This window comes from Neopsephotus bourkii, unplaced genomic scaffold (genome assembly GCF_033783945.1).
Source record: "Neopsephotus bourkii isolate Nb327-2 ecotype Australia unplaced genomic scaffold, CSIRO-AGI_Nbou_v1 NB_122, whole genome shotgun sequence".
NCBI lineage: Eukaryota > Metazoa > Chordata > Aves > Psittaciformes > Psittacidae > Neopsephotus > Neopsephotus bourkii.
The window spans coordinates 1,717,893-1,740,414 of NW_026900639.1; the positions used below are offsets into that span (position 1 = coordinate 1,717,893).

A 22,522-nucleotide genomic window follows, 5' to 3' on the forward strand; every position below is an offset into this window, starting at 1 on the left:
TGTACACGGCTCCCAGAATAATGGATCTTGTGTTTATATGAGAATTTTGGCTTTACTTTCTAAGACGATTTCTTCTGTTATTGTTATTGTACAGTATGAACACTGGGACTACAAACCAGGAGATGAGGAAGAGCTCAAGTCATGCTGTGAGGAAAGTTTTTCAGAGATCTAAGTCCAGTTGAATTACGGTTGGAATACCGCTGTACAGGCCACCAATGCCTTCATGGTATCACAATGTTCTCCCTTATACACCTCTGAAAGGATATGAAGGAAAGACCACATAGGACAGATTCTGAAATTAAGTTGGTCAAAATAAGCTGTCATTGAAGAGTAAAATAAGAAGCCATTAAATAGCATTTAACATGTTACATCTATATTGTATCTCATGCATACAACACGAAGTTTGTTGTAGCCAGCCCAGAAAATTACAGGTTATATTTTTTGTATAGCAGCAGGAATGATTCAAGCTTGTGGAAATGGCTTGGCAGAAAGGGGCGAGACCTCCTTCAGCAACTCTGCCTCCTCATTTCACAAGGATTATCAAGAAGGACAAATAAAGTCAGAAATGGCACTGGAAAGACTTTTGCAAGTAGACCTCCTAAAGGGCAGCTTTGTGGCTTCTCCTACTCAGATACACAATCTGATGTGCACAAGAAAGCCTGGAAACTTCCATCATCAGCTGCAAGCAAACAGACTCTCTACAGAAGTACCCCAAGACCAACATGCTAGCCAGCGTTAACCAAAAAGCAAGATAAAATTTAAGCAAGGAGCATAAAACATCACAGGTTACAAAGGGCAGCTACTGCAGATACAATTATGCTGCTCCTCTGGCTGCAGCCAGGTAGGCACATCACTGCTTGCAGGAACTCAGTTTACATACAAACTTTACTCCTTTACCTAGATAAATAATTCTAGTTGTGTTAGTGACTATATTAGAGTAGCTACTTTACTTTTAATTAAAATAAGCACCTCTCTTCACAACATAATTATACAGCATGAGAACCTGTTGATCAGGACACAGAACTAGTAGCTTCAAAATGAGAAAGCTGACTAGCAAATTATTTTTGTCAATGACAACTCGTCAGCAGCTTGATGCTTCAGCGCCAGATGAGTGGGACAACAAACCTGTCAATGCTTCTCCAAGTAGATCTGCAAAGAGCAAACAATACTTTAAAGCTTTCCACTAGTGGAAGGTCAAAAAACTTTCAGAGAAAGAAACAAACCACACTTCCATACTAAGAAATGAGTTTTAGCTACATGCAAATTTCGCAAGATCTTAGCTATAAGCAAGTAAATTGGTTTGTGGAGTCAGCAGTTGCCTTGGAGAATCATGCCCTCCCCTCAGGATTTCAAGAGCCGACAAACATGCCTTAGAAGGAACCTGGACATAGAACAGACACACCTGAACTAGTCGAGAAGTGGGGGTTTGCCATTTCGAAAACCTCACAGCATTATGGAAGCAGACATTTAAAAAAGGAGAAGCAAACGCTCTGTTAGTGCCCAGCCAAGGTTTCAGAGCATCTGCCAGAGCAGAACTCTGCAACCATGCAGGCAAACTAGTTTGGGATGAATGGGCCCATTTACCAAGCATAACCAGCTGTCCTGGTTTCAACTGTAAGTTACTTATCTCCTTCCTAGTAGCTGGTGCAGTGCTGTGTTTTGGCTTTAGTCTGAGAACAATACTGATAATACAGCAATGTTTGTTGTTGCCACGAGTGCTTACTCTGAAGTCAAGGACTTTTCAGTCTCTCATGTTCTGCCAGTGAGGAGGGGCACAAGAAGCCACGAAAAAGCAGACAGGACACTTGACCCAAACTAGCCAAAGGAGTATTCCATACCACAGCACGTCATTGTTGGTATACTTATAAGTAGGGAAATTTGTGCCTACACACAAGTAAGAAAAAAAAAAAAAGTTTAAAAAATATTAACCAGAAATCCTTTAAAATCAAGGTAGAAGCATACAGCTTTAAAACTGCTGAACACACTTGGGCACCTCTTCAAGCAGAACTGAGGTGTTTGGCTACAATAGCTCATGAAAGGATTTGCTAGAAGCCAGGAAGTAAATATTGCCTGCCTGTGATCCAAGAGAAAGAGGCATTCCTATGTGGTAATATAACAGCTTCAAAACAAAGGTAGAAGGATAATTTAGCTTCAGAATCGTATGCAAAGAAGAGAAAGGCCCAGTGAGTCACCATAAGCCTTCCAGAGGGCACAACACACTTTTCTGAGGGACCACTGAATACAAGGCACATTCCTGTGCTCCATAACCAGTGCTAATGCACCACAGGCCAGCAGAGCTGAGACCTTCTCGCTCAGCAAGGGGATTACTTGCAGTGCCATTTATCTCAGCATCCATTCCTGCTGTGCCAAAGCACAAGCCACATCCAGGCCCACTAGAGGCAATGTTACCAGGCACCTACAAAGCTCCCAGTACATCCCATGCTACCAAGAGGCACAAAAGGAAAAAAATACAGTGAAGTGCTCAGAAATTTGTTCAATAGCACGTTAAAAGGTATTTAAGCTCTAGGCCAAGGCCCAATGGGGAACACTGCTAGACCAGAAGGTAAGCAAGTATGTTCACATCTCCTTCATAAGGGTATTTATCAGATTCTTGAATTATAAGAACAGTACATTCTGAAAGCACTATGTCACCCCAGACTGACAAACTCAACAGCAAGGAAAGCTAAAGGTTACATGCCAGACCCTTCTGCTTCCTCTAGACTTGTAGCTTATCCCTTTTAGCCAGAGAAGGATGCCAGCTCAGCCCTTAAGCTGCTGCTGTCGTTTCTTACCAGCACGCCATTTTAATTCTCTCAAAGCAGGGAAACACTGCTGCTCTCACGTGATGTTTATTCTTAGAGAGGATACCAGGGATTTTTATTTAGCCAACTTTAGTCATGCAGTTGGCCAAGTGCCATAAGAGCATCACGGAACTCCTCAGTTCTGAAAAGGGAGTGGCATTAGTGCAGTATAGACAGATTAATAGCATTAAAAGTGTCAGGTTAGGCAAGGTAGACCTGGGTAATTGGAGATAACTCTCCCCAGAATGTTGTTACTGCCAAAGTTCATGACAGACTTTGTAAAAAACAAAACAAAACAAACAAACAAAAACAAACATGACAGCCCTAGTCTGAGGTCCATTTAACCACTTACACCCTTCATACAGCTGAAACCAATTCTTCCTGAGTTACTCAAAAGAACAAACTCTACCCCTTTCATCTTCCCATTACCTTGAGATGGTTTCAGTGACAAAATTCCTGCCTGCCTAAGAAAGCGACTAGCACTAACTACTAGTGACCCAGCTAGAGCAAGCAGAACCACATTTAGGAAACAACTCTCAAAAATAACTTCAAACTTAAGTCTGGCCAAAACACTGCTCCTATTTTTTAGTTTTTGTTATAAGAAACATGCTCAAATGTTGCCAACAGATGAATGCAGACTTAGTTCAGCTAGAATGGTGCCTGTATGGCTTCTCTGGTGAAGTGGAGGAAACAAGATGCCCTGTTAGACAGCTCTTAGATCAGGTTGGAGCACAGGAAAATGCCAAGAGCAGCTTCAGCAAGAGGCCTCATGTTAATTCTCAGTCTCTAGGAAGGTATGTGAGAGCAATTGCTTCTCTTTGCTCATACCCTTTGGGTTTAAAATCTGATGGAGTGGCAATGGGGGGAAGAATGCTCATTTCTGAAATGAATTAATGCAGAGGAATAGCTTTCACCTTCCAAAATGTATGCAGGAAGCCAGCAGAGGAGGAAGGGAGTAGCTACTGCAGTTCAACCACTATTGTATTTACATTTCCGTGCTCATGATAACAAATACATTCAACGATGGCTGAAAAACAAGGCACTGGTTAGAAAACAAAAGCTGAGCTTTCACGAAAGAAAGAGCAATAAAAAAATCTCAGGTCTCCCTGCAATGTTATCAGCCACAGTCTGTGAGTTTCTTTAGAGAATGGTTCACTTCCTTACTGCAGGTACAGCCGCAACATCCAGTATCACAGTATTGTGCCCTCTGACACATGCAGTTTCCCTTCCAAGGGGAGAAGGGACCAAGTAAATCATTGTGTAGTGTAATACCGAAAAAAACAACTACCTTTTTAAATTTAATTAGAGGATCTGCCCACATCACTTTAAGGAAGTAAAACCATAAGTAATAAAGTGACATGGTAGAATTGCCTTCTTCCCACTTGTGTTCTCTTATTTCAAGGGCTACATCTCAGCCCTGTTCTTGGCATTCTCACTCTCGAAGGTCAGCCCATACTTTCTCAGCTCCCTTTTAGCTGGGTGGGTGATAATGCACCAGCCCTTCCTCCAGCAAACTGCAAAATCCTCTCAAGGACAAGCAATCACTCTTGGTTAGCTAAAGCACAGAGGCAGAGAAAGCTCTCTTTATCTGCTCTCCTTGTCTGAGCAGAATTTTCTGTAGGCAGAACACTGCTGCAGCAGGGGAGCAGGGAGTTACCCAGCAAGTAGTAGCTGTTTGCTGATACCACAATTGTAACAGCAGCAGACCCAATCTAGTCCACTTTTGATCAATAAAAGGATCCTAAAGGTGTGGGTTTGTGCATGATTCTTCCCACTAGAGCAGTTATACAAAAAACGTAATTTAATCCAGCAGATAGTGTTTTTAGAAATACCTTATCCCCAGCTATACACACATACCCAATGCAATAACCAAATTAAGTTCTCAGTGGCGCAAGTCATAGTCAGCATTTGTTGTTTAAGCAAGCAGGTACGACCAAACATGCAACTGTGCTTGGCTGAAAGAGCTCATAACAAAATAAGCAGGAAGAACCCACTTATTTCAGACTGACAAGCCAAGATGAACAGGTTTTCTAAAGAACCCAAGATACTCCTCAACCAGGTCATCCAACAAGAACCAACTAGCTAGCACCAGATTCACACAAACACTTCCTCCTTCCTGCCTGCTCTCCCAGGCTGCTCCAAAGGATGTTGGGGAGGAAGTTCCTTCATTCATCTAAGCAGTCAATGACCGTGGATTAAATGTTCCCGGATAAATTACTTCAGGAAGCATTTTTAGCTGCTGAATACAGTCTGTGGGAAACACCTGTTTGGTTCCATGTCCTAAAACCATGGAACAACAAATGTTGAGAAGTACAACTATATGTAACCTTGGGACTCCGGGAGGCGGCTAACACTGTAACCCTCATTTTTGTACAATGGGGAAAAGCAAGCAGGAAAATTATAGCATACCAAACTCACCCCCTTAGACAACTTGAGAGTTAACAACATGACAAGTAAATTGAAGCCAGAGATTAATTCCAGACATCAAAGGAGTCCGGCAGACATTAAGATCACACTGGTCAAAGCTAAGTGAAGTGGAACGTGAAAAACGTTCAAGACTGGACCATGCAGGAAGGGCAATGTAGTGCTCCTACACTTCTGTGGCATCTTCTCTGTTCAGCTGCACATAGCACTCACTGCCTGCATTGAGTCCACCTCCCATGACCTCTTTAGCTTCATCCAGGCCACAGTGAAAAGCACCCAAGGCATTCTGGGCACCTCCCCTCCCTCCATCCAGCCCAGAGGGAGATAAGCCATCTTATCTGGCTTTTCTTCAAACAGCTTTTAGAGAAGGACTTAAGATGTACTGGCAAGCAGCCACAGGATGCAGTACAACCAACCAGTGGTGCAGCTGCCCCTGGTTCAAGTCACACCCTGAATGGACACACAGAGCATCAGCCTGACTCAAAAGCCAAGGCCTTTGCACTTATCAGTGCTAGCTCTGCTCCAGCCTGTTAAGGAAACTAAAAGGCATTTTAGAAACAACTTTAGCCCATACCCAGAACAAAGTTTTAAGAGACACAGGAGGCTACTGTCACTTTAAGATATTTTTAGTAAATCACAGTGGATGCAGGTGGTGATGTTAAAACAAGCTGTCATTCAACTGCATCCAGTTGACTCTTCTGCATTCTTTACAGCCAGGTATCTCTGGATGGTACCGGCAGCCTGACATTAACAGCTTAGACATTTTTGCACAAGTTCATGCTCTGTGTTTCATTGGTTTACATTCTAGACTACCTTAAGGTTAAGGCAGCACAAAATATTAATTAGTAAACAGAATAATACTGCTTCTAGGACTTGAAGAAATAGGCAGCACTTGAGAACAATCAATCACTGCCAAGATGATCAAACTGTAATGTAGAAGACACCTGGATCCTTCAATCCATACCAAACACCATGAAGAAATTTAATTCCTTCATTAAAACATGTTATGTGAGCACCTGCACCTCAAATATCCTCTGACTGCAGACTTGATGATAGACTCCAGTGAAAGTGTAGCTTTAGGGTGCCTTCCACAAAGGATAGCTAGGACAAGAAACCTGGATGACCCGCTGCTCCAAATTCCTATCAACTCAGACTTGTTTTTTTCTTAGCTTAGTGTGCCCATTTTAATCTTCTGTAGTCCTCTTACACTGATAAAAAGATCTGAATGCCCAAGTTAAAGAAGATACCTGCCCTTAGAAGCAGAAAAAGTAAGAAAAGCAGGTCCAGCTGGCCAGAAAGGGCATCCCTTGAGTCACACACCAGCTCTGCTCACTTGAACAGAGCCAGGGAATGTTAGAAACTTTAACAGATACCCAAAAAAGGAATGATGCAAAAGAATAGAAAATAGAGTGTTTAACATAAGATTTTAGCATAAAAGAATGGAAAGGTAGGTGCATTTCAGTCAAGTTTGTTCTGCAGGAGTCACAGAATTCCCTGTACAATGCCTTTTAAAGACATGCAGACTCTCCCAGCATCCATTTAACACCCCCGTTGTCACAGCCAGGCATGCCTGCTCTGCCAAGCCTTGCTACCGAACTTCTGTCAGAGATTCTGACATTTCAGAACTCTAGATGGGACCTGTGTTTTCCAGAACAGAAGTAGTTTTAGTGTGTGAAGACAGCTGCATCAAACCTTTGCTTTAATTAAGGATTTAGTGTTGTGTCATTGGAAAAACAGTTCATACCTCAAGAGCGGGTGTTCCTTTTCTCAGGTCCTTTGCTCCTCAGAAACTGCTTATCTGCAAAATATAATGCATTCACAGTTAAGAGGAAGCCATATGACTGTGGAGTACTTGGATGTAAGCTAATGGGGGATGGATAGGACATGATTTGTGTTACTTAAAATTAACTAAAACTTGAGAAGTTGTGCTGCAGTCCCACTACAGTTACCTAAGCAGCTTTCTTTAATGTTCCCTCCTCAACAGGAATACTATTTAGCTATTTCACATCAACACTTGCTCAAGCTATTAAGAATATACCATGAAAATTGTAAGCAACTTTTCTCTCATTATACATCTTAATAGTTTTTTACAAACACACCATTAAAGCTGAGGTAATCCAGGATGATTAGCATATCCCTCCACTAAGCAGTAGTTCAGGTGCTCATACAATGGCTTCAAAGCACTCCAGTCACAGCTGGGCCACCTGCGACAGCCATGTTGGACTCAACATGCTGATTTTTATCTGCCTGGAGATGAACAAAGCTAAAGAGGCACCAAGAACATCTGTGGCCCAATCATCAGTTATTACCGTGTAGAGCCACTGTGCACGGAAGGCTTTGACATGGCAGAACTGTCATGTTTTAGCCTGAGACAAGCAAGAAAGCCAAGATGAAGCATTTTTTTTGAGATTGTACCAACTCCACCAATTTTCTGTACTTCCAAATGTCAGACTGGACTCTTTTGCAAAGTTCTTAACACACTCACAAGGCAAAACCTACAGGTATTGCTAGACGCAATACTCAACTAGAAAAGCCTATGCTGTATTCTCTTATGGATTAATGATATTTGGGTTAATATTCTAAGCAGATCCAGATATTGAAAAAAAGAAAGAATTCAGGAGCTGTATGTCAGTTGCCAACATCAGCCCATTTTCTGCACATCTGCCATGATTTCAGTGAAGGTATACACACCAGCTGTGCCAGAGAACTATCTCCTCATCTACTGGGTGTGGTGCCCCAGACTTTTCTATACAATATTTTACACATTGCTCACGATGTTTCTTTATTGTGAAACAAGCACATCTAAAAAACCAGAAATCTATCAAAATAATACTCCTACTCTTCATGCAGCTCTCCGCAGAAAAGAATATACACTAAGCCACACAGTCAGTTAAGTATTTCAACCTCCATGGAGAAACATCCATGGATGAACTTGTTCTTCATCCCAGCAAGTAATCAAGCCAGTCTCAGAAGAAAATATCACCTCCATACCTGCTCATTAATGCAGAATCATATAGAAACACTAATGCTTGTTCCTCTCCCTACAGATGCACATTTCATGTTACACAGAAGTAGAATGCCAGACCTTTCACCTAAATGAGAAAACAGCCCAATGAAAACAGAATTATTTCAGCTTTAAGAAGTGGTAAATCACTCACAAGTAAAACCTTCTGAAAGAGTCCTGTTCCTTTCAGAAGGGGTGGAGAGTTATTGCTCCCCTGTTTTATGAGGATGGCTTTAAACTGACAGAGGGGAGACTGAGATGAGATCTGAGGAAGAAGTTCTTCCCTGTGAGGCTGGTGAGACCCTGGCACAGGTTGCCCAGAGAAGCTGTGGCTGCCCCATCCCTGACACTGTTCAAGGCCAGGTTGGATTGGGCTTGGGGCGACCTGGTCTTAGTGGAAGATGTCCCTGTCTGTGTCCAGGAGTTGGAACTGGATGAGCTTTAAAGCCCCTTCCAACCCAAACTGTTTCTAGGCTTCTATGATTACTATGTTAATTAAAGAACGGAGAAATATCTTATGTATGATTCAGATACACTAGCATTAAGGATGAGCTCTTGCTTGTGTGGTAACACTAATGCTCCCCTTTCCCCTTTCTATAATAGCAGAAAGAGACTGCTATTACACATCATAAACCCACGTTTTCTTTTGCCACATCATTATCTGCAGTTTAGCCATCCTGTGATAAACTGGGGCATCAAGGGTTCCTCTCCCCACCTACTTCCAACTGATGAACACTCAGATCACATCCAGAGGCATCAAGCCCTAAATGCACAGCCCAACGGTCTGCTCTGTGTAAGTACATCCCACATATGTTGCTGTGATCCACCCACTTATTTGTGGCAAAACATTCAAGAAACTGAAAAGCATTAGCTCCTTTTTAAATGCTGGGCAGTGCTACTCCTTCTCAACATGGGCAGCACTGTATCAACCATGGTTCTAATAGCAGTGAAGTAAAATCTACTGCAGTTTCCCAGTCTGCGCAGAAACACTTCTTTCTTCAGTAAACCTGCATCTCTAGTTGCTTTTTAAATAAACCTTGAAAGAAAGAATTCCAATACTAACAAGATGGTCTTAACTACCCACAGTTGCAAAGACTGCTTTTTAACTTAAGTATGGGGTGTTCTTGACTGACAAGCAGAAATGCTAAATAATCTTACTTTCCCCAAACTGACAGATTCACTAAGATTGCAGGTGTGGCTGCAAAGATTTTTTATATGCTAGGTCTTACAGGAGACTGGGATAGATCTCAGCTTGTTCTCTCACATAATAAATTGAAGAAGACTCTGACCTCTTATAGAAGCATTGGTGGATAGCTGGAAAAGGTGTCATCTATCACCTAGCCAGCAAATACTGACTCACGTGTTCCATTATTAGCCACAGTTGTTTTCCAGTTGGAGAAATATTCCTGAGAACTATCTTAACGTTAAGAAAGCCTGTTTATACATTGCAATCCCAGTTCCAAGTTCACAACTTCATTTCCCCCCAACACAATCTGTATGTGAGTGACACTGAAAACCAGCACAGAGGAGCGGCAGTCTGATTTAGTTTACATCCCCTCACCACACCCACTTGGCATTTTTATCTTGCCTGAGCTATCAGCAAACTGGTAGTGCCTGGTATGCATACTGTCCCATCGTGTTTGCTATCCCTGTAATATCCAGTTCCACATCCTGCACCAGTAGTTCTTGTTCCTCAGCTCTTCTGGTTCCCAAGCTCCTTGTACTTTTAGCAATAAGCATTTCAATGGCTCCACTAACTCCATCCAGTTTCCTACACAGATTTCCTCCCCTGAATTACCTGTATCCAATGAATACACTAAACTACTTCCTGCTTACAACCCAGTCTCTTACTGTCTATTTCTTTCTCACCAGAGAATTCACCAAATGCACTCCCCATCTATAATAAAACAGTTATTCTGAGGAGTCCCACAAGCATATACATATTTCAGGGCAAACATTAACAATTTATTTCTGCTTTTTATAATTTTGAAATTTCTTACTACTTTAAGCATCAACTACTTGACTCACTGTTTCCAGCAGGAGCCCTTTTGACAGCAAAGTACCACCTCTCCTTGGTCAATGAGAAAGGCATGCAACTTACTTTGGGAAAGCAACCAAAAAGATGCATAACAGAAGCAAGGAAGTGATTCTTTATACCCCCCTCACAAAAAGCATTCCAATTAGACAGTCTCTAGTTCCAATAATTTAATATTTTCTGTATAAACAGTGCTTGTCTCAATCTGGTTTATGTTGCTGCCAAAGACAATGGTGGCAGAGCAAACCTCCAGTTACATTCTATATTATCCCCCTTACCCAGCTCAATCAAATGGACTTCAGCGCAATGAAGTTTACAACAAAGAATGTGACATTCCTCATACCAGATGCCCTTATAGGCTCCCTCAGTTTCTCTAAACAAGTGACACTTTCTGTTTTCTTATACCCAAATTTAGACTGTTTCCCATATCCTGCAAGAGAAAGCTAGAAACTTCCTGTTGTCTCTCACCCTTCACACTTTGCTTCCCAGTCTCTAAACAGCTTCCTTTAAATAGCTCTCCATCTTAAATATGCATGGTACATGAAGATCACTTGATATGAAAAGCTAAGAAGGGTGACACAGATTGCAGCTACAGCATTCCTCATGCAAAGCAGCATCGCGTTGTCGAATACCACAGGTTCAAATGCAGTCTTACAAACTGAGCTATATACGTGGTGGCTGTGAAACCCCGACATGAAGGCATCTCAGATTTTCATCCCAGTCCTCTCCTAGAGGAATAATGCTAGCAGCAACTTAACTGCAACTGCCCAACATAAGGAAAACTGTCTTTATAGATGTAAGTCCCTATGTTGTCTCCTTGGCCACACCTGAATTCACCAATTTATCCAAGAACACAGGATGGACTTTCTTCCTTCATGGGTACCATTGCCAAGTTGTCAATGACTTTTTGTTCAGCATCACATTCCTGTTCGCACACTCACATGTGGCATCTCAGATGAAGCTGACTGTATTTGAAAGAGTCTACTTTTAGATTTGGTTTGAGGCTTTTAAGTAGCGCTTCTCCTAAGACAAGCTGTAAGTGCTGAGATTAGGCTAATAAATTAAAGAGTCTTCAAAACACAAGAAGTAGTTTCACTGAACGCTAAGAGTGAATAACCTTCTGTGGAAACATTCATGAACAGTAAGTTAGACTTTAATGGTAGTCATGCAACTCTTACTTGTACTAACAGACCAAACTTCCCAACTGCAGGTAGCACATGGAAGAATAAAGGTCTTAAATTTTAAAGCAAGCAGATACTCTACAATAATATCCATATTTAATGCTTATTAAAGGGGACAGGCTTTAAAAAATCGTCTTCTGTAGCAATTCAAGTTGACAAAGTTAAAAACTCATGAGGTTCATACAATCAGACAGTAAATAAGCAGCTGCGCGAGTGTAGCTGTTTTTACAGCACCACAGATTTTCATATGTCAAGAGTGATTTGACTAAAGAAACAACATGCAATGATTCTAGAAAGTTGGGAAAATGACTCATAGACTGCCAAATCACCAGTGTCAAGGACCAACCAAGGACCTTCCATAACAATCCTGAAAGGCTAGACAGGGCAGGAAATGCTCATTAAGAGGTGAGCTCCAGCAGCCAGCAGTCTTAGGTTAGTCAGTGCACAACCGGGGAGGATGGAAGAGAGCATTCAACTTCACTACAAAACAGAATACACTGGACAAGAGGCTGAAAACACCTAGAGAAGGCTGAGATTAAATATTTTGACAGAAGTGATCTCTGAATCATTTTATAGATCTTTCAAATGTGTCTAAATGGAAAACAACCTTAACACTCGAACATGCACAAAAAAAAAAAGCACCATCAAAAACCAAAGCAGAGAAAGTCCTTGATAAGAAACAACAAAGCACATTCCTTTTCAGTACAAGCTCGATAAAAGTGATTTAAGCAAGACCAAAGTATCTCTTTTCACAGTTGAAGAGCTCTTCTGCTAACAAGACTTGAATTACTAAAATTACCTCTCACTGTTGCAGTCCCAACAGCACCTCTAGCTTCCTGTGTGGATGAGTGGGCTTGGTGAAAGCAGCTCTCTTTTTGCATTCAGAGCATGCAAATTTAAGGAGAATGGCAGTTTCTGACCAGTTCCTTCCATAAACACTGATGCATAAGAGAAAAAATTGTCTTGCACATTCAAGTTTAATTCTTTTCTGAAATATTTATTTTTGGAACATTTCACTGAACAGTAAATCTTCATCCAAATTACATCTAAAAATAAAGTTATTAAGAATTCAGGAATTCTTCCTACTGTTATACCTAATCAATACAGATCCACAGTGACTTCTGTCATATGCTTTATTTGTCAAAGCACATGCCTACAGTGTTATTCAACCTGCCATATTTTGGGGAAGCACAGACCAGAGGTATACATATTTAATGATCTAAGATGTTACTGAGATTGATAATGTATAGATTCAGTTGCATGCACATGATAAAAAGGAGCAGTAAGAACCTGAGTCAAGTCTTGAGCTATAACTGGAGTGTGCTCTTATTTCAGTCCAATTCTATGCAACTGAAGCTCCTCCAGTGGCCATTTTGCCTTAGCTGGGGCTGAACACTAATGAACACCTGATGAGAACAAAGACAAAAAGAAGCTTTCTTTATTCGAATTTCACTTGTCCTCTAATGAAAGGCTACTAAACTAATTATGCTTCCTGCAGTCAGGAGCACAAAGGCTACCTCCCTACTAGGTAGCTCAATGGCACAGTTAACTTAAACATGCCCAGGAAAGGGCTGCATTCCCACTTGAAGTCTTTTTAAACCAGGGTGGCTACACACAAATGGCTCGAGAACAGTCCTGGTCCATGCCAGCTCTTGAATAGCATTCACCAGTCTCCAGGAGAGTACTTCTGCCCTAGGCCAAAGACTGCAACAGGAGCCCGGACGCTGTATTCCAGCACTACCAGATGTCACTAAGAATCATGTAATTCACTAGCACAGGTAGAGCTGGAGACGCCAGACTATGAGGTTTGACTAAGTAAGTTGTTTTGATATTCACATCACCCCAGTTTCCTGGAAACTCCAGAAGTCCAGCTCACCCTTATCTACCACTGCAAATGAGCATACCACCAAGAAAGTCTCCCCAGCCCATGACTGTAAGAAACAGGGCTGTTTACAAAGCCTTTTTAAGAAGAATATTATTTTTGCTAGTCTTTAATAAGTCTCTCTGCTCTAGATTGTTCTTTTTATGCAAACTGAGTCTATCCAGCACATCTGGTTTTGACAGGTTATCATTAGGAGGTTAGCAAAAGACAACCAGCAACTCTCCACATGTTCTCCTCAGTGGTATTCCTCTATCCCTTCACAGCATAAGCCATCCATACACAACAACTGCAGCTAAAAGACAGGGCTATTTCCAACCCAGCTCCCTTTTCACTGACACTGATGAAATTCTTATATCTTAAGAAGCTGTTTAACAAACAGCTGGCAGTGTTCTCTTCACCAGTGATAGATGATTCCCTCATTCTTTATACAGCAGTAGATATTGTTTCATTAGGAGTATTTCTCAGCTGTGGAAACTCTGGCTGTCACTTTTCAAAGGAACCTCTGAGCTCCATCCTATTCAAGCCATAGTTAATAATGCTTCCTTTTTGCCCCGTGGAGGCAGCTAGCTACTATTTCCAGATGCAGGTGAATGAGAGTAAGGAAGAAACAGAAGACTTCAGCCTGCAAGTTATGAAAAGCACTGAGGTCCCATGCCCAGCAAACAAGGCTGAAATGGGTTTATCTGTACCCAAGCTATTCAACATGTCCTTCTCTTTACCGCTTTCACCCACAGTAGACTCTTTTAGAGTAGCAGTAGAGAACTCCACTGTTTTCCCACACCATATCTGTCAAGTAGTGATGTGGTTCAAAAACACAGCCATGTGTTTCCCTTCCACTTCCACAGATGACAGACTCTCACTATGCAGGTCAGAGAGCCAACGGAGCGGTCAGTGATGCTATGCACATTTAAAAGTACAATGTGAATGTCTATCAAACATACCCAGCTGTCAGTGAACCCCTGAATAGAGAACACAATCATCTCAATTGGACTACGAAGTGTTTTCTTTCCTTGACTTTGGAAAAGGAAAATCAAGAAGGAAGTTACAGGTGCCAACAGCAACTTTACTAAATTAGACCAAAGTAAAGAATGTCATCTGCAGTGTCAGCTGATGTACTAGCATGGGCAAACAAGGGAGAGCTTGGACTTCCCATTTCTTTGAGACCTTGAAGGCTTCCTCAGCAATGACACGTTCCCATGGCAACAGCCTTAAAGCAAAACACTACTGGAGAATTCTGAACTGTCTCCAACATTTTACTATTGTAAGAAAGCATGAAAATTTGTGACACTTATGTTTCAAGGTCAACACCTGCCAACTTCCACAATTTAAGTGCCAGATTTGCCCATTAGTATCTCCTCACCAACATGCGAATTTCCTACAGAGGTCCTCATCTTCCTCATGTATCACCACTCCTCCAGGAACAAGCGCAGTACAGAGAGGATTATCCTGTTAGTACATATGGGTAGAAGCAATAAGGACATGGAGAGCGCAGCACAGCCACGGGTAATTTTTCAGGGATACTGGTAATTGACTTCACTGAGCACTTAAGCATTTGGCACATCTTAAAAACCACCTATTAGGCCACTATAATTTTTCTATTAAAAGGATTCACACAGAGAACAGCAGGTGCTCTTTAAATTGAGGTTTACTCAGTGCTTGTGAATGGATTGTTTCACAGGGACTTGAGGACTCAAGTGTGCCAGTACTACTGACCTGTGCTACTTCACCTGAGTTCATGGACCTGCCACAATCTTGATCCAGAAGTATCTTTAAGACAGAGATTTCCTACTTATTTAATATTTGTATTTTCAGTTTGGAAACTTAGAATCATAGAATCCTAGAGTGGTTTGGACTGGAAGGGACCTTAAAGCTCACCCAGTTCCAACCCCCTGCCACCTTCCACTAGACCAGGTTGCTCCAAGCCCCAGGCAACCTGGCCTTGAACACTGACAGGGATGGGGCAGCCACAGCTTCTCTGGGCAGCCTGTGCAGGGCCTCACTACCCTCACACAGAAGAAATTCCTCAGATCTCATCTCAATCTCCCCTCTGTCAGTTTAAAGCCATTCCCCCTTGTCCTGTCCCTACCTGCCCTTGTCCAAAGCCCTTCTCCAGCTTTCTTGTTGGCCCCTTTAGGCACTGGAAGCTGCTCTAAGGTCTCCCCTGAAGCCTTCTCTTCTCCAGGCTGAACACGCCCAGCTCTCTCAGCCTGTCTCCATAGCAGAGGTGCTCCAGCCCTAAGAGCATCTGCTTGGCCTCCTCTGGACTCACTCCAACAGCTCCACATCCTTCTTATGTTGGTGCTTCAGAGCTGAATGCATGACTGCAGGGAGGGTCTCACCAGCACAGAGGAAAGAATTCTGTCCTTGACTCGCTATGAAGGTGAATGACCAAATGCCACAGAATGGCAGAAAGGAGCAGGAGTGAAGCAGGGGAACCAGAGAAATAAACAAAACAGACAAGTACATAATGTTGCTACTTAAGTGCTAGAAATCAGCATGCTTTCCTGCTTGCTTTTTGTGGCATCCACTCCTGAACACAGATGCTGCTTTACAGGAAATTCTATCTTCCTTCACCTAGTATCTATTCCCTTTGCACACATGAGCTTCACAGATTCATTTCCAGTGTCTTGTGTCTCTTACCGAAACTGGAGACAGGGTCGAGCAGAACGGCTCTAAAGGGTATGAACAGGACTGGTGTCAGAACAGCCAGATAAGACCTAATTAGAAATACCTAACACTCCTCATTAGTCGCAGGTGAACATAAGCATCCCAAGGGTAAGTCAGAGGCATGCTATTTCTTAAAACAGATGAAAAAAGGAAAACATTTCCTCTATGTGCAAGAGTACCTATAATTCAAAATGATAGATATAAATGATAATTCCCCTTGTCTCCAACACTTAAGTTTAGCTTATGCCAAAATGTGATAGATTATAAACACGACAACGTTACTTTGCTTTTACATTTTCCATATTATTTCAGGACTGCTGTTTAGCCAATGATAGAATCACAGACTGGTTTGGGTTGGAAGGGACCTTAAAGCTCATCCAGTTCCAACCCCCTGCTATGGGCAGGGACACCTTCCACTAGACCAGGTTGCTCCGAGCCCCATCCAACCTGGCCTCGAACACTGCCAGGGATGGGTCAGCCACAGCTTCTCTGGGCAACCTGTGCCAGAGCCTCACCACCCTCACAGGGAAGAACTTCTTCCTAATATGCATCGAAGATGCATTATCAGCTCTGATTAGACAGAGGGAATGCAACTTTTTGATTTTTTTTTTACTCATGCCAGACAGCAATGCAACTAACACAACAAGGAACACATTTAAAATAATCAGTCTTCTTTATTTTCCACTGCACAAAGCTAGCACGTTTAGTCTCTGCTTCACCAACAGATTTCCCTCTGCATTCTCAAGAACCAAAACGTTAACATGGATCAGAAGGAGGAAAGCAAAATAAGCACTTAAACCCAGTGCACAGACGCATGGTCATTGCTACTGAAGTATGAGGAATCAGTGAGCTTTCCTAGTTGCTTTTCTGGAATCCACTACTACTAAACCAGCTGCTGCCTTGCACATCTGTAGGACAATCTTCACCCATTCCTGCAGTGGAGAGGACCAGCTGAGAGGAAGCAACGCTTATTCTGTGACAGCACAACTGCAGAGACAGATGACCTTTCTGAGCACAAGGTTAAAATGCTCAGGGCTTAAGTGACCCACTATATTTGCCAGCTGAATATTTCCAATCTTGCTATTTTAAAGTCTGAATTGTACAATGAAGAATTACAGATCCTCACTGTAGCTCTATAGCATGTGAAAACATATGCCACTCACCCTTAAGGAGAGCACTAAAACAACCCTTGCAGGGGTTTTTGTTCTTGGGTCAGGGTATTTTTCCCCTCTTCTTCAAACCCAAAAGCCTTTCCAGGAGTTACAACTATTCAATAGCACAGAGACAATGTATTTTACCTAGTATAAAAATATTTGGAGAGACATCAGTTTGATAGATGGACCACTTGGTGCATAAAGAACTGGCTGGATGGCCACATGCAAAGAGTTGTGGTCAATGGCTCAATGCCCAGTTGGAAAACAGTAACGAGTGGTGGGCAGAGAAGAGATTAAGAACACCCTTGCAGAGCTGTGAATGCTCCATCCCTGGCAGTGTTCAAGGCCAGGTTGGACAGAGCCTTGGGAGACATAGTTTAGTGCAAAGTGTTCCTGCCCATGGCAGGGATGTTGGACCTAGATGATCTTAAGGTCCTTTCCAATCCTGTGATTCTATTTACTTCTAGATCTGAGGGCATCCTCCATCAGAAAAGTCAGTGATACTCAAAATCATTACAGACACAATGCAAAGTGTTATAATCAATTAAAAGCAAGAGCATTCAGAACATGAGCAGCCTCTCCACCACTCACAAAAGCAAGTGCTCAGGCATTAAGAGGGAATAGGGGAAGAAAAGAAACCTTCTCCTATTATTTATCAAACAGCACCATTATTTAAGACTTCCAGTTAAAATCAGAACAACTAAGAGTGGATTTGTTCTGTAAGGTGTGTGAAAGTTATACCCATCCCTGATGAAACGGAAGAAGGGGAGATAAAGGCCAGGACAGTGTAGCCAGATAGCATTAAGATCATTAACATTTAGTTATTTCCCTTCTAGCTTGTGGATCACATATCCAAAGTACCAAGCAGCCCGCCTTACCCAAGCTTTGGGGGTTTTCCATAACTCTTAATACTTTGGGGTGATGTGGGAAAAAAAAAATTAAAAAAGAAAAACGAAGTACTGCCATAAAGGAAATATTGGGCTCTCCAAGAGCAGTCCTTGGGACTCAGACAGGGAAACACACCTTTTCCAGATCGACCTTTTTTGGTTAGTTGGTTTCCCGTTTTTACAGATGGGTTGAAAAAACAAGCAGTCAGAATAAGATTCAATGCCAGTCTGTGAATAGATTAAACATTTGGCTTGAGCTGGAGCATGTTCACATAATCTCTATCAAAACTATGACTTCTATGGTTTTTAAAACACAGTGGTACTCCTTAGCAAAATTAAGACAAAAATGACTGGCCTGGAAAATACCTGATAAATCCTTCAGATGTTTATGTAAAATTTCAGAAGGGTAATTAAGGTTTCTAAAGACAAAAAAAAAAAAAAAAAACCAGAACTGTAACAAAAAAACAACACTCATTCCCCATTATGCAATCACCTCCAAAACCAGCTCTGTTCAACTCAGCGTGAAAAAGCAGGATGGAGTGTTAGGACCCAACAACAGATGATGACAGGTTACAACAAGGTGCAGACAGCTGTGTTAAACCAGAACAGATGAACAAATTGTTTCAAGATCTGAAACATGATACACATAACGGTGTATTTGACACAGACAGGCTCAAAAATAACACCCTGCAGAAGATGGCTGCAGAGCAGACCACCAGTAATCCAACATCCACTCTGCGCTGCACTAAGACACGACAATGCATTGTTAGAAAGAACTTTAATTTACTAAAAAGAAAAAATAAAAATAATCTATCAGTAGTTATGGTCATACCAAACCCAGCCAGAAGTGTGGAGCATTAAAGACTCATGATCTTTTATTTGCAATTGCTATTCAATCACAGTAAATAGTGAGATGGAGAACAGGGGGTTGGAAGGGACCTTAAACATCGCATTCCAGTCCTCCTTCCACTAGACCAGGCTGCTCAAACCCTATACAGCCTGGCCTTGAACACTGCCAGGGATGGGGCAGCCACAGCTTCTATGGCAACCAACGCCAGGGCCTCACCACCTTCACAGAGAAGAACTTCTTCCTCAGATCTCACCTAAATTTCTCCTCTGTCAGTTTAAAGCCATTCCCCCTTGTCCTGTCCCTACAGACCCTTGTCAAAAGCCCCTCTCCAGCTTTCTTGTGGCCCCTTTAGGCAATGGAAACTGCTCTAAGGTCTTCACAGAGTTTTCTCCAGTCTGAACAAGCCCAGCTCTCTCAGCCTGTTTCTATAGCAGAGGTGCTCCAGCCCTCCTCTGGACTCCTCTGGACTCACTCCAACAGCTCCACATTCTTATTATGTACGGGCCCCAGAGCCGGACGCAGGACTGCAGAGGGGGTCTCACCAAAGCAGAGTAGAGAGGAAGAATCCCCTCCCTCGACTTGCTGTCATGCTGTTGTGATGCAGCCCATGATACCGTTAGCTTTCTGGGCTAAAAATAATTATCCCATCCTGCTTTTAGTCTGAACTTAAAACTTATGAGCTCAGGCTCACTGGGGGGAGGGGGCTAAAAATAAATAAATAAATAAATAAATAAATAAATCCGTTGATATGACCATCCACAGGTTCACTCGTTTCCTGGCTGAGCCACAAAGTAGGGAGCTCTGCTATGGGCCACTACCAGGAGCGCACCATCAGCAGTCACTCTACTTACCAGCTCCTGCTTAAACACGCAAGCTGGGCTTCTGTAGGAGTTACTTATGAACTGGGCTTGTTTGCTTTTCGGAGTTGGGTTTTCTGATGAATTTTAAGCTCACTGGCAAGATCCAACAAATCTGTTTCATTGTCTGCAGGTGTGTGAACTGCAGCTCTGCACATACAGGCTCTACTCCCAAATACCACGTTCACCACTAATGAAGTGTAACCAGGAGGTGGGAATATGGTGAAACTGGCCTGTGCAAAATATCTGACTGCTACTCACGAAACATGGAATTGTATGAAGAGCTCTGCTCCTCTGCCACCGAAGGTCTGGGGATTCCTAAATCAACAACATCTAGCAGAAATGCAGTCACTCCTGCTCCTATAAATTCTCTCCTCTGAATCCTGCATTCGGATTTAGATGCTGTTATGACTAGAATTACTAACTAAATTTTCCATAATTTTTAAGACAAATTCCAAACAAAGGAAGACAGGTATAATAACACACTGTCTCACATGCAATTCTATTTCTCCAGTTCTCAGCATTTCATTAATTGAGGAAAATAGGATATCTACATTTGAGTTCCAGCCGACTCCAAACATTCTGGCTCCCCCTACACACAGATACTGCACTTTAAACTGGAACCAGCGTGCGAGTCTCAATGCATCCAAGGACAACAAATCACCGTATCAGTGTGAGAAACTGAAAGAACAAAAGCAACAAGTGTTACAACTTCTAAGGTTTAAAGCTGACTTAGAATGCCTCAAACTCACTTTGTCTCTGGCACATCACTGAATTCTAACTCAGCAAGTAAGACAGGGACAACTGTCAGCTCGCACAAGAATCAGAAATTGAATACCTGGGGTTTGTTCTTACTGCAGGAAGTTTTTCCAATCAACTGCTTATTTTAAAGCAATAGTTTTACAATTTTTAAATTGGAAATGGGTAGAAAGCCCGTGACATTTCACTATGAACCACTTCTGGCAGATTGCACTATTAAACAAAATCCTACTGTTTCCAGAATTTTTACTGAAAGTCAGTGATCTCATACCCAGACTCTGTTCATGCACACAGCAACGTGATGTGGGGAGAGGGGACAAGGTCCTCCTCTCAACAGTTCCATTGCCAAAGGCCAGAGAACTTTGGCCATGGCAGCACAAATACACTGACAGCCAGTACTTAGCAGTGAATGCACCAGGGTTTGCTCTGAGCTACAGAGCGGTTACAGGAGTCACCCAGTGTCTTTGCTCTATTAAGTCTGCAACAAAGTTCATCTAAACGGAACATCAGATAAAGGCTCTAGCCCAGTGAAGAGATGCCTTCATTTCTTACTCAGGCCAGACATTAATGCACTGCAAAATACAGCTGGGTGAATTTAATACAGAAGTCATATTGATTCACTGCACTAAGGTTTAAAAAAATAAAGCTATGAAGCTGGGGATCACTGTTCCAGCATTTTTAATTTAAATCTTTCATATAGATCTTAAACTCACAGAATAGTTTGGGTGGGAAGAAAACTTAAAACTCATCCAGTTCCAACCCCCTGCCATGGGCAAGGACACCTTCCAGTAGACCAGGTTGCTCCAAGCCCCATCCAACCCAGGCCTTGAACACTTCCAAGGATGGGGCAGCCACAGCTTCCTTGGGCAACCTGTGCCAGGGCTTCACCATCCTCACAGGGAAGAACTTCTTCCTCAGATCTCATCTATATCTCCTCTCTGTCACCTTAAAGCCATTCCCCCTTGTCCTATCACTACTACATGCCAAATAAATGGGACTGCCAGAAAAATAACAACAGCAGATTCCCAAGAAGCAGTTCATGCTTAACACACCTTGAAGGTTAGCTCTTGTTGGTAAACTGAAGTGCAAAGCTCTACAGACAGCATCTCCTACCTGCTGTGCACCATGGCTGCAGCCAAGCTCACCCCCAGCTCCCCCCAGCGCGACCAAACAGATTACCCGGTGGTCAGGCGATGCAGTATACTTTTGTTTCAGCAAATAGTTAGAGCATTGCACAGTGACCAGTCAGTCACTAGGATGAGATCATTCCCAACAGCAAACTTTATCAAAAAAGCTTTTTGTTACATGCTGCTGTATTTCAGAAAGTTAGTTTCATTTTAAGATTCATTAGTAAAGATGGTTTATAGAAGGGTTCACTTTATTACTCAGAAAATATTCACTACCCCTTTTTTCTTCCTCCTTCATTTCTACCTCTTTAAATTTAGAATGCTTGCAAGATTTTTTTTTTTTTACCCAAATTACTAGAATCCTAAGGGGATGACTTCTGACAAGTATCAGACGGGTTCAGGAGGGACTTTTTAGGGGTTTTTTTATCTTAATCTTTGAAAGAAGAAATACTTTTCGATCCTACACCACCACTTCAGTCAGGGTTTGCATCTTTGCATTTATTCCTAAAGTGATTATACAATATTCTGAACTGCCCACACCTTGTCTCAGGTTGGGGAAAAAAAAAAAAAAAAAAAAGGAATACACCCGTATGTAAGGAGAAGGCTGCTACTGCACAAAGCACCCTTGCTGGAGAATGAGCAGGGGAGACTAAAAATCGTAGCCATTGTACCATTCCCCTCCCATAAAATCCAAGTATCCTTCCTAGGCTCAGGAAGTTCAGCTCAGCAGAGTTGAGACACACACTTTCAAGCTGTCAGTTCAACAAAGATTATGTAGCCTGCTTCAGTGCCCAATAGGCTCCAGACAGCCAAGTCCTCCACTGAAAGCTTCATTCAGCATTTGAAGTTCTGATTTGTACCTGTGCAAGGGCACCAGCAACTGATTCAGCCTAA

The 22,522-nt window shown here is 42.3% G+C and overlaps 1 protein-coding gene across 1 annotated transcript in view; it reads right to left on the reverse strand.

The window, feature by feature from the left end:
* Nucleotides 1-22,522, reverse strand: part of LOC133219100 (microtubule-associated protein 4-like) — a 69,109-nt gene that overhangs the window by 30,807 nt on the left and 15,780 nt on the right. Inside the window, exons 2-3 of the mRNA XM_061366174.1 lie at nucleotides 17,158-17,292; nucleotides 6,970-7,023 (exon numbers count right to left, since the gene is read on the reverse strand). The gene's annotated coding sequence lies outside the window, so the exon portion shown is untranslated. The remainder of the gene's footprint in view (nucleotides 1-6,969; nucleotides 7,024-17,157; nucleotides 17,293-22,522) is intronic.